Source organism: Nycticebus coucang, chromosome 22 (assembly GCF_027406575.1).
Source record: "Nycticebus coucang isolate mNycCou1 chromosome 22, mNycCou1.pri, whole genome shotgun sequence".
NCBI lineage: Eukaryota > Metazoa > Chordata > Mammalia > Primates > Lorisidae > Nycticebus > Nycticebus coucang.
Window position 1 is genome coordinate 34,373,729 of NC_069801.1, and position 12,260 is coordinate 34,385,988.

Consider the following 12,260-nt stretch of genomic DNA (forward strand, 5'->3'; position numbering starts at 1 on the left):
TGATTTTATAGTGATTTGTAAAATTCAAGGTTACTATCAGCAGGGTCATCATTCCTCTCTGTGCTTGCTTACCTAGTGCACTAATGTCTCATTGTAGGTAATTCCATTCAATACTTACTTCATGAATATTTCCACCGGGTTTGAAGTTCTTCAAATTGGATTTTGACATTTACTAGCTGTGGGGTTTGGATCAAGTTATTAACCCTTTAGAGCTCCAGTTTTATCACCTGTAAAATGGAAATACTACAAATCCCTTTAAATTCTTTGTGGTTGTAAAGATGAAAGCGGTTAAGTCTGAAAAAGTAGATGCTCACTGTAGCTGTGATTTCCAACTGTCTTTAAAATTTTATTTTTTTTTTATACAGAGTCTGACTCTGTTGCCCCAGGCTGGAGTGCTGTGGCTTCATAGTTTACAGCAATCTCAAACTCCTGGATTCAAGGGATGCTCTTATCTCAGCCTCTTGAGTAGTATTTTTTTGTTGTGGTTGTCATTGTTGTTTAGCTGGCCGGGGCGGCGTTCCAACCTGCCACCCTCGGTGCGTGTGGCCGGGCCGTAACCACTGTGCTACGGGCGCCAAGCCAGGTTTTCTATTTTCAGTAGAGAGGGGTCTCGCTCTTCCTCAGGCTGGTCTCCCTCCTAAACTCAGGCAATCCACCTGCAGTGGCCTCCCAGAGTGCTGGGATTACAGACATGAGCCATCCTGCCGGCCTTTGATGAAGTTTTCATCTCTGCCTTCAAAATGAGAAAACTTCTCTAAGTCGAAGTAAGGTTACAAGCTAAACGATTATTGGTAAGTACTGTTCTTTATTCTGGAGCATATCATTTTACTACCTGGTGTTAAATACCCTCTTTTGTGAATTTACGGTATTAGTAGCTATCTTCTTTAACAGAGTGCTTAAGAAAGCACGCCCATGTCGTCCTCCGTCCCGCAGCTCTTTCTCCCCAAATTAAAAAACACACACACATAGATCACTTTATTTGCTGAATTTCAAGGATGCACACCACAGAAGAGATCCACAAGGATAAAACGCCCTTCGGAGGTCACCAGGCAACGCCTCCCCAGAAAAGAGGCGGGGCCCGAAACTCTCAGATCTCATTCCCTCTCACGCGGTTGCCCTCACTAACGAATTCTCGCGAGACTTCAGGCAACTCTGCTTCTACGCATCACACGATACAGAGAATCGAGGCGCCAGAGGAGGGGGAGGGGAAAAGGGGAGACGGTGCAAACGGCGTGGCCGCCATCTTGTTTGCGCCCCCGCTTCGCGCGCGCTCCGTTCTCCGTGACGCACACTTCCCCCTCCCCCTGCCGTGCCCGGGCCTCTGCATTGCCTGACTCCACAGGAGCGCGGGGGCGGCTCCTGCTTTTCCCTGGACTCCTCAGCAGTGGCGTGTGAGTATGCGGGAGCTTCTGTGGGCGGGAGGGTGACAGGGGAGCAGCGGCGGGGGGAGGGGTAGCGCTTCCCGCCTTCGGCGGAGACCTCAGTTCTCTCGCGCGGCTCTGCTGTAGTTCGGTCCTGCCTGCCCGCCGCCATGTTGTGTTCTCGCCGGGCCCGCAGCTGTCGCCGCCGCCGCGCTCGTGGGGTCCGTGCGCCTAGTCGGCCGGGCCCGCGGGCTTTCTCCCATTGGCGGAAGGCGACGGCGGGGGGGCTCGCTCGTGATTGGTCGGTGGCGGGGAGGCCGCGGACCTGGCACCTTATTGGTCGCGCCGGCTCCGGCCTTGAGGGTGATGAAGGAATCAGAGGTTGCGAGGATGCAAGCGTCTTAGCTCGGGCAGCGGGGACGATGACCCCTTTCAGCGCAGGCATTGGGTTGGAGGCTGGGGGCGAGTCTTAAGGAGGTAGAGAGAGTGATGGCCTGGCAGGTGCTTTCGTAGTCTGGGCCATGGCTGGGAATGGGGGACACTCCTAGTTTCAGAGGTGCCCTCTTTGGTGCGTTCTTGGCCCAAGATGAGGGTGTGCAAGCCCCTCGGGTCCCAGGCACTGAAACACCGAGACCCAAATGACTAGCCGATAGGGCGTTGGAGATCCAGGAGTGCTAGACTTAGTGTGACCCACTTTGAGAGTGACCCTGAAGTCCAGGGTCTGAGTGCATGGTATAGGAAGAAAAGCACTAGGGCTGTGTACCTGTTTGAAGTGCGAACATTTAAATACTGAGGCTTTGGGATGCCCTGGAGTCCAAAGTTACTGTACTTGGCATGTTACCTGAGGAGGAGGTAAAGAGAGGGATTGTACTGGATAGATGTGTCCTGTCTTAATAGCTGACTGCTAAGCCTACGAGGCACAGCTTAAAGTAGGCACAGCTTAAAGTAGATCTGAAGTGAGAAAGTTCGATACAGGAAGCAGGTTTGGGAACGTTTTCTGACTTAGGACAGCAGATACAGATTGAGGCTCTGGACCACGCAGCTAGTTTTGAGATGTTATATGTGAAATTCCCTGCTCTAGAAGGAGTACAGGTCATGGCTGCATTTCCAAAGCTACATTTCTAGCAAGTATTAGATACTTAGCAGTTACTTGTTAAATGAATATTATTAGGTTCACCTCTAAGGGGAAGGGAGCTAACATTTTTCTGGATCTTGGCTCATTTATATCCTTGTATACATGCCTAAAAATATACCCATTCTCTTGTGCACTTTTAATTTTTTAAAAAATAAGTGCCAAATGAAAATAAACTACTGCATAGTTTATTGTATCTTACCTTAAGTAACAGGATTTGTCAACACTTTCAAGTTCCTTGATGTCAGGGTGCTAAGAGTATATTAAATGAGAGAGAACGATTAATAAGAATTTGCTGTACTTTTTAGGGATTCAGACCACAGAAATGTAACCATATAGAATATGGGTTCTTCAACTAGATATTTAAATAATATCCTTTGGTTTCTATAGGGAAAGAGAAGATTTACAAAGTAAATAGCAGGATTTTTTTTTTTTTTGAACCCAGGTAGATCAATGGGGGAAAATATGTACAGAAACTTAATCTGCGTTTTTTAAAACAGCTTCAGAATATTGCTGGCATAGTCTTTCTGTATATGGAACTAATTTATGCCAAGCAGTGAGGAGCTACCAAGTGTATAGTGTATGCATAGTGTAAAGAGCTCACTGGGGAGATTTTTAAGCATCACAAGTTCCTTATGATGTCTGTAAGACCTATCTCATAGGCCTACTCTCTTCTTTGAATTGTGTGATACAGATTCTAGGATATGCTTATCTTAAATACTGTGTAGAATTAAAAATGCCATTCCAATTTTGTATGGAAACCTTTAAATCAGGTTTTGAGTCAGGCATGGTGGCTCATGCCTGTAATTCTAGCACTCTGGGGGGCCAGGGTGGGTGGATTGCTTGAACTCAGGAGTTCAAGACCTGAGCAAGAATGGGAGACCCCATCTCTACTAAAAATAGAAAAACTAGCTGGGCATTGTGGCAGGCGCCTATAGTCTCAGCTACTTGGGAGGCTGAGCAAGGGGATCACTTGAGCCCTAGAGTTTGAGGTTGCTGTGAGCTATTACTCCATTGCATCAAGTCAGATTCTGTCTCAAAAAAATAAATTAATAAATATAAATAAAAAATCAGGTTTTGAGGAGAGACCAATGAATTGGACAGCTTGATGTAATTAGGTGGATGTAATTAGGTGAAGACCTTCATTTGCGCTAACATTGGAGTGTGGAAGAGAGCGTTAAAGCTACAAGTGAAATAGGCCTTGCTGTGTATTTTGTACATTGGTCATCTCAGCCTTATTTGGCTCAGTTATTAAGTTAATCAAATATGAAGAATGTTATGACTTTTTAACTTAATTTCCTTTTTATTAAGTCCAGACGAGGTTATAAAAACAAGCATATACATAAATCCTTTCTTTCTTTCCTTTCCCCCCCTCCAAGAAATGGGGTCTTGCTGTGTTGCCCAGGCTGGAATGCAGTTGCATGATCTTAGCACCATTGCAGCCTCACGTTCCTGGGCTCAAATTATTTGCTTGCCTCAGCCTCCCACCTAACTAAGACTACAGGTGCACCCCCCCACATGTGACTAATTTTTTTTTTTTTTTTTGTAGAGACAGAGTCTCACTTTACTGCCCTCGGTAGAGGGCCGTGGCCTCACACAGCTCACAGCAACCTCCAACTCCTGGGCTTAAGTGATTCTCTTGCCTCAGCCTCCCGAGTAGCTGGGACTACAGGCGCCCGCCACAACGCCCGGCTATTTTTTGGTTGCAGTTCGGCCGGGGCCGGGTTTGAACCCGCCACCCTCGGCATATGGGGCCGGCGCCCTACCGACTGAGCCACAGGCGCCGCCCAATGTGACTAATTTTTATTTTTTGCAGAGATAGGAGTCTCACTATGTTTCCCAGGGTGGTCTTGAACTCCAGGCAAAAAGCAGCCTTCCTGCCTCAGCCTCCCCAAAGTGCCTAGCTGGCAAGCATTTCTTTGTCTTTTTTTTTTTTTTTTTTTTTTTTTTGTGGTTTTTGGCTGGGGCTGGGTTTGAACCCACCACCTCCGGCATATGGGACCGGCGCCCTACTCCTTGAGCTACAGGCGCCGCCCAACTGGCAAGCATTTCTTGGGCAACCTTCTTCACCATTGACCACTTTCATTACACATTAACCCCTCTGTTATCCTCTGGAATCTATCACCCTAGAAATGCTGAACTAACAGGTCTGTGTAGCCTGAGTTTATGTTTAAAATTTGTGAATCTCAGTTTTGTCTTTTAAGCAAGAATCATACTAATGCTTTATACTTTATAGACAGTGTCCATGTCATCTAATTTAATTCTTGTAACAAATATTCTGTTATCTCAGTTATGCTTAAACATTACTCATTTGGTCAAAACTGATGCATTGTACTACAGAAAATACAAAGTATTTTTAAGCCCATTTTATTTACAAACAAATGGAGGCAAAGTGAAATGAGAGGCCATGCTAGGTATCTTTTTGAAGCAATTTTGAAATTCACGTGTCATCTTCTGTTTGATTTTTTTTTTTTATTTTTTTGAGCCAGTTTCTGTAATAACACATTTTATTTTTTAGTTCCAAGGTCCTGAGCCCGTAAGGATCTATGAATGAAACTCAGGAATAATACCAAGTTACTACTTTTATCGAGTGCTTACGTTGTACCAGTGAGGGTATAAAGGTATCATATGTATTACTGTCACACACTACTACCCTCATATTTACATGTGAGAAAACTGAGGAGTTAAGTAATTTACTTAGGTCTCATAGCCAGTAAGTGCCAGAACCCAGATGCAAACACAGATCTATAACTAATTTGTGGAGCCCTTACTCTTACTATCTTAACATCGTAAATATGGGAAAAGAAAGAAATCTTGGCATCTTACCTCAGGAAGTAACCCTCAGTTCTTTCAGTCATGTCCTTTGTATGGAGGCCCTAAAAAGTGAGATAACCTTGACAAGGTCACTTGGCTATGCAAGCGCAGGCCTGTCTTGCCCAGATCACTGGATTTCTAGACAAATGCCTACTCTGATAGAGAGCATTGCCTCTCTTGTGGAAGCATTGGATTGTTGGCAGAAATGACTTTTAAGTGACAAGTTTACCTCATTCTTAGGAGGGAGAATGGCAGAGGGCATTATTGGTGTCACAGATGACCTTCTTGAGGTTCGTTTTAGCCTTAGGCATACAACTGAGAACATTCCTTAGCCAGCAAATTATTCTTTTCCATTCTATTTCTTGTTCTCAGAGGAAACTGGTTGTAAGTTGTCTGATGTCTTATAGTCTCTCATTTCATTTTATTTACTGAATTTTTCATGCATGCACTGTGACAAGTTAGGAAGACTACAAGGTCATTTTAGTATTTACCTGCAGAAATTTAAAGAACCAAACATAATTTAAGAGTATTAATTATAGGAGGAAATGGATTTTAAAAACTTTGGACAAAGAATGCCCTTGGAAGGGGGCAGTGTAGTTGCTGATTAGAGTAAGACCTACAAAAGAATCCTATCTCTGTAAAGCATTTACCCTTTCTGCATACTGGGTCAGGTTCTTATCTGCACCTTAGTTTACTGCACTGTAAAGCAGCTGTGCTAATATCTACCTTATAGGGTAATTGTAAGAAGTGAATACAACAGTTTATGGTAGGTGCCTGTCATTGAGAAGAACACATTTTCGTTTTAGAACAGCACGAAATCTGTCCTGACAGCCAGTTCTTCCTTGATAAGGAAGGAGACCTTTTGTAATTGCTCTGTTAGATTTCCATGTAGGAGAGCAAGCACTTGATATGAAAAAAATAACCTAATTAGTTGTGTTGTAGTTTTGGAGCTGATACTCAGTAGGCTAGTAGGATGTCAGTCTTACTGTTTTTTTTTTTTCTCCTTTTTGAGACAGAGTCTTACTTTGTCACCCTGTGCAGAGTGCCATGGTGTCACAGCTCACAGCAACCTCAAACTCTTGAGCTTAAGCGATTCTCTTTCCTCAGCCTCCTGAATAGGAGGCTGCCATTTTTTGAGCGCTGAATAGCTGGGACTACAGTCGTCCACCACAGCATCCAGTTGTTTTTATTTATTTTTCAGCTGTTTTTAGAAATGAGGTCTCAATTTGGCTGAGGCTGATCTCGAACCTCTGAGCTCAGGCAGTCCCCCCACTTTGGCTTCTTAGAGTGCTAGGATTATAGGCATGAGCCACTGCGCCTGGCCTTCTCAGTCTTAAGTTTATTTTTTTCCTTTGAGACAGTTTCACTTTGATGCCCTTGGTAGAGAGCTGTGGTATCACAGTTCACAGCAATCTCAAATTCTTCGGCTCAAGAGATTATCTTGCCTCAGCCTCCCGAGTAGCTGAGACTACAGGCACCCGCCACAATGCCCAGCTATTTTTAGAGTTGAAGTCTTGTTCTGGCTCAGGCTGGTCTCAAACTGGTGAGCTCAGGTGATCCACCCACCTTGGCCTCCCAGAGTGGTAGGATTATAGGCGTGAGCCACCGTGCCCACCTGTCAGTCTTGCTTTTGAACACCCAAAGTTTCAGGACTATGGTTTCCTGATCTTCTCTGTTAATCCCTGAGTATTGAGTGGTAATGATTCTCATGAGACTAATACTTTTTCATATTTGCCAAATAGCAATTGTTATTAAAATCACAAGTGTTATCATTCTGACCAGAAGGAAGGATTTGCATTGTTGCCATTTTAAATTTTTCTTTTTTTTTTTTTTTGTAGAGACAGAGTCTCACTATACTGCCCTCGGGTAGAGTGCTGTGGCGTCACACTGCTCACAGCAACCTCTAACTCTTGGGCTTACGGGATTCTCTTGCCTCAGCCTCCCAAGCAGCTGGGACTACAGGCGCCGGCCACAATGCCCGGCTATTTTTTTGTTGTTGTTGCAGTTTGGCCGGGGCTGGGTTTGAACCCACCACCCTCGGCATATGGGGCCGGTGCCCTACTCACTGAGCCACAGGCGCCGCCCCATTTTAAATTTTTCTAATTACAGAAATGGGCAGTTGAAGTAGTACTTTTGGTTTAGTTTGTTTGATTTGTAGTCACTGGGTAACATTTTATTTGAAGTAAGCAGGAAGACAACATTGTGGAATGGCTCAGGAAAAAAAATCTCTCTACCTGCAGAAATTTTTGCCAGGTTGCAAGATTTGCTGCACTCTTCCCACACTTCTCCATGTTTTAACAGTGATATACCTGATAGCAATGAGACAGTACCTGCACTCATTTTCAGTATGGGGGTTGTATTTTCCATTTTGGTAGTTTGCTATCTGCAGGCTAATTCTAAGTCCTGTGTACTTTATTTTATGCAGTGAGAACTTTATAACGTGTAGACTTCAGGTGTAGATAAGAGAGCTGGACTAGAGTTTAACCTTTGCATTGAATGTTTCTAGTAGAATAGGTTTAAATTAAAGGTTCAAATGTCTATGTCCAAGATATATAAAGTGTCTTATTTAAATGAATATCCTCTATTTAAAGTCAATAGTATGACCTTATTAATAAGGTTCAAGAATTGTTAAATATTCTTAAATAAATTCATGTATTTGATTTGTAAATAGTGATTTTGAGCAGTGTTTCAATAAGAGGAATAGGATGACTCATAGGGAATGGTATTATAGTATAGAATATTTTGTATCATGTCATTGGCTTAAATTCCTTTATTTTATTTATTTATTTTTTTTGTAGAGACAGAGTTTCACTTTATTGCCCTTGGTAGAGGTCCGTGGCGTCACACAGCTCACAGCAACCTCCAACTCCTGGGCTTAGGCAATTCTCCTGCCTCAGCCTCCCGAGTAGCTGGGACTACAGGCGCCCGCCACAACGCCCGGCTATTTTTTGGTTGCAGTTTGGCCGGGGCTGGGTTTGAACCCGCCAGCCTCGGTATATGGGGCCGGCTCCCTGCTCACTGAGCCACAGGCGCCCCACCGGCTTAAGTTCCTAATTACTGTTATCCTTGTCCTCAGGAACTTTAAATTGTCCATGGATCTATATGAAGTGAGGTTCTTTGCCTAGTGTTAAATGTAATTCTTTCAACACTGGCATGATCTGTTCATTTTAAAAGAGAAAAGAGAAAGGGCCAATAAAGTACATACTGTTGGTACAGTTGAACACCCTTGTTATTTTTAAATGTCTTAAAAATTATTACTGTACCCTGAAGGTAAGTAGCATAGAATTTGCTCATTATCAAATGACAAAGTTGGGGCCTTTTAAGAAGCAAAGTATGCTTGGTTGGCAATAATTTGGAAGGCAAAGGATTGCTATTTATGGTGGTATTTAATGTCATTTTTAGTAGTACTAAATTAAGGGAAATGCCATAATATGTGTAAAACTGGCCATTTTGGAAGGTTGTCAGGGTAGAGTTGCATTTAGTCTTTTCATTCCACAAAAATTTGTAAGTTGGCTTACAACATAGTAGTAAGTGTCCTTTGGGGATGAGAAAAGGACAAAGTAGTGGCCAAAGTGAAATGTTTTTCTTTACTGTAGAATTATCTTTCATAGCCTTTGTGCTCATGTGCCTATGACCCTTCAAGAAGGAAGATACATCATACAGTGTTACGTGAATTTATTTGGTCATGGAACTCTGTGAAAACACCTAATAAACATTTCATGATAAGACTAGTGTGTAGTGGAACTGGTATAGCTTATGAATTAACAAAATTAATCATTTTGTGTGGGGTAGCTTGGCCAGTAGTGGAAAAGGACTTTTCTGGGAACAAGATAGGTCTCCAAAGTTACAGACTCATAGGGATGAAAATGTGGCTTCAAAGGTCATCTGATCCAGTTGACAGTAACAATATTAATAGTCACAGCTGCCATTTTTTGAGCGCTTGCTGTTTATCAGGCAGTGTTGTCATTCCATATGCATTGTTAATCACTGGTTTTTACTGATTTTTCTCTTCTTCCTAATATTTCCCATTCATCTATTTTTCAGCATCTTCTCTGCTAAATTTTCCAATTACCAGATTCTTGCAATTGCCAGATTCTTTGGACTAGAGTTCTTCTATTCTCTTACCTTTCCTCCTTCTCCAGCTTATTCTCTGTGTATCCAAAATTATCTCCTGAAAGGAAAATTCTGATTGTGTCAATCCCATGCTTAAAACTCTTTAGTTCCTTACCATTGTCTTTATTTATTTATTTATTTTTATTTTTTTGAGACAGAGCCTCAAGCTGTCGCCCTGGGTAGAGTGCCTTGGCATCACAGCTCACAGCAACCTCCAGCTCCTGGGCTCAAACGATTCTCTTGCCTCTGCCTCCCAACTAGCTGGGACTACAGGCGCCTGCCACAACGCCTGGCTATTTTTTGGTTGCAGGCATCATTATTGTTTGGTGGGCCTGGGCTAGATTCGAACTCGCCAGCTCAGGTGTATGTGGCTGGTGCCTTAGCCCCTTGAGCCACAGGCGCCGAGCCTTACCATTGTTTTTAGAATAAATTTATAGCTCCATAATCCCAGCACATTGGGAGGCTGAGGTTAGGAGGATCATTTGAAGCCAGGAGTTCAAGATCAGCCTGGGCACTACAAAAATGTTTTAAAAGTTAGCTGGGCATGGTGACATATGCCTGTAGTCCTAGCTACTTGGGAAACTGAGGGAGGAGGATTGTTTGCATCCAGGAGTTCAAGGCTGGAGTGAGCTGTGATGCCACAACCATACTCTGGCCTGGGTGAGAGAATGAGACTGTTGCCTCTTAAAAACAACAGTTAAAAAAAGAAACAGTTTAGTATCTTAGCTTTGTCCAGTGATTTGCCTTTTTGACTTCTAGCCTCTTGCCTCCGGGCTGCTTCTATGCCCAACCACACCTCTTCTAGGAATGTAATGCTTTCTGTCAGCTCCTGGCCTCTACACATGCAGTTTGTTTTGTCTTAGTAGGCTTCTATTCTTAGGATTTTAAATCTCCCAAGAAGCCTTCTCTACCAGCCTGAAATTTAGGGTTAGGTACTCTGCTGTGTCCTCCAGTAGCGTGATTTTATTTGCTCATGATGACTCTTAACATACAGTATTATGATTGTCTATTTTAGCTTTTCTCTTTCTTATAGTAAACTATAATCTCCTTGAAGACAAGGACTGTGTTTTGTTTAGGCTCCCCAGAGCTTAGTTAGCACAGTGCCTATGCTTGTATTTTTTGAACAAATGAAATTACCCTAATCCTTACAACCTTGCAAGATGTTTTACAATGGAGGAAGCTGGCCTAGGGGGGTTAAATGACTAACGTAGGTCACTCAGCTAAAAAGTGGTGAGGAGGGATTAGAATCTAAATCTTGTTTTGCTGTAAAGATGGAATGTTTTTCCTGCTAGTGCACATAGCTCGTGTTTCTCATCTTGCCTTTACATATCCCTGTTAAGTGTTCAAACAGCTTGGGCCTAGCAACCCCATCCATAGCTTCTGAGGCAGGTTGTCATTTTTGGACATCTCCAAGAGCTGATATAGGTCCTTCCAGAATAGTTTTCCATCTTCTGGTCTTACTAAGTAATTTATGCTTTGGAAAATGTAACTTATTTTTATTTATTTATTTTTATTGTTGGGGATTTATTGAGGGTGCAAGAAACCAGGTTACACTGATTGCATTTGTTAGGTAAAGTCCCTCTTACAATTGTGTCTTACCTCCAAAATATAACTTATTTTTTTAAAAATTTCAGAATTTATAATCTACTTAAGGTCTCTCTTTTTTTTTTTCCCTCATTAATTAACCATTTACTGAGCACCAGTGCTATGTTCCTTTATTTTAATGACATCATCACTCAAAATGTTTCTGGGCCTTCTTTGAGGATTCATCTCCATAATATACTGCTAGATTCTCTTGAAATATGTTAACTTTTTTTTTTAAATCTTGAATGTGGATTTGATTTGGAAAGTGAGTAATAATTGTTTAGGACCAAGTCAGGTGAAGGATATGGGTCAGAAATAGTATTCTGGAAGGCCTTAATTTTCTTTGATTTGCTTATTAGAGTTTTTTCTTTGGAGTTTTAAAAAATTTGAACCAAAATTGCAAATGGAAATTTGATTGGATATTAAAGCAGTATAGCTTTTGCTTCTTTTACAGAATCTGAACTCTTACTGCAGTGGACCAGCCTTCCTACATAGCCCTTTTCAGTTGGAGCTGACTAGTGGTTGCCCCATTAGCTGGGACAGACATTCACCTGTTGTCAATTCCTACTCCTCCCTCTTATTTCACTGACACTGTAGCTAAGGTTTAGTTTGATTTATATCTTTGTACTGAGCACTGGGAATATATGTGGATATAAATAAGGCACTGTTGCTGCATTTAAGGAGCTCTTCCCTGATAATAGTGGCACATTAAAAAAGTAATATGTGGGCTCGGTGTGGTGGCTCACAACTGTAATTCTAGTACTCTGGGAGGCCACAGCAGGTAGATTGCCTGAGTTCCCAGGTTTGAGACTAGCCTGAGCCGGATGGAGACCTCATCTCTAAGAATAGCTGGGCATTGTGGCGGGCACCTGTAGTCCCAGCTACCTGGGAGGCTGAAGCAAGAGAATCGCTAGAGCCCAAGAGTTTGAGGTTGTGGTGAGCTATGACACCATGGCACTCTACTGAGGGCGACAAAGTGTAACTCTATCTCTTAAAAAAAAAAAAGTAATATGTGTAAGTGCTGTAGTCAAGTGTGTATTTATATATTAATTGAGCAACTACCACATTTCAAGTTATTATCCTGAATGCTTTCGATTATTTCATTTAAGCCTCAGCACTCTGAGTTGATATTGTTTTTTCCATTTTATACGTGAAGAAGTGAACTCATAAATGGTTAAGTAACTTGGCCAAGGTCATAAAGCTGGTAAGTAGGTAACTGTCATTCAAAAATCAGTCTGACTACGAGCATCATTTCT

At 42.5% G+C, this 12,260-nt stretch overlaps 1 protein-coding gene across 3 annotated transcripts in view; it reads left to right on the forward strand.

Moving 5' to 3' along the window:
• The first annotated feature begins 1,250 nt into the window (after window positions 1–1,250).
• NFYC (nuclear transcription factor Y subunit gamma) overlaps window positions 1,251–12,260 on the forward strand; it is a 74,898-nt gene continuing 63,888 nt past the window's right edge. For 2 of the 3 annotated variants that reach the window (XM_053576251.1, XM_053576254.1), the window contains exon 1: window positions 1,251–1,391. The gene's annotated coding sequence lies outside the window, so the exon portion shown is untranslated. The remainder of the gene's footprint in view (window positions 1,392–12,260) is intronic. The other variant, XM_053576253.1, reaches the window with a different exon arrangement.